Source organism: Brienomyrus brachyistius, chromosome 10 (genome assembly GCF_023856365.1).
Source record: "Brienomyrus brachyistius isolate T26 chromosome 10, BBRACH_0.4, whole genome shotgun sequence".
Classification (NCBI taxonomy): Eukaryota; Metazoa; Chordata; class Actinopteri; order Osteoglossiformes; family Mormyridae; genus Brienomyrus; species Brienomyrus brachyistius.
Genome location: NC_064542.1, coordinates 7,045,569 through 7,046,056, shown reverse-complemented (window position 1 = coordinate 7,046,056; position 488 = coordinate 7,045,569).

The following is a 488-nucleotide window of genomic DNA, read 5'->3' as shown; positions in this document are numbered from 1 at the left end:
TCATTGTCTTTTGTTGGGAGAGGGGTTCTGTGGTGTTCTGCCTGGCAAAAATGTTGCCAAGGATCTAAAGAAAATGAAGGTGAGAATTAGTTTTCTTTATTTGACAAATAGAGTGTATATCTCCACATCAAGGATGGGATGCCAGTCCACCGCAGGGGACAATCACACAGTTATACATCATAATTATACGTTATAATCCGTTTATAGGCTTCTGGACTGCAAGAGCAGACGGTAACCAGCTGCAGAACTGCCCACGGATCCAGCATGCAGAGTGCAGTTTAGTACAATAGGCATGAACTTGCATGCTAACTGTATCGACTGCAAGATGATTAGAAACCTTTGTTGTATTTTCTTTAAAACCTGCTAAGTTTCCCTGCTGTGATTCTGTGTTCACTCACCAGTATATCAGCATATTTTTAAGTGCTACCTGAACTTTGGCTTGTCTTGATGTTTTCTCTTTATGGGGCTAAAGTCTGATTTGGGTGGAA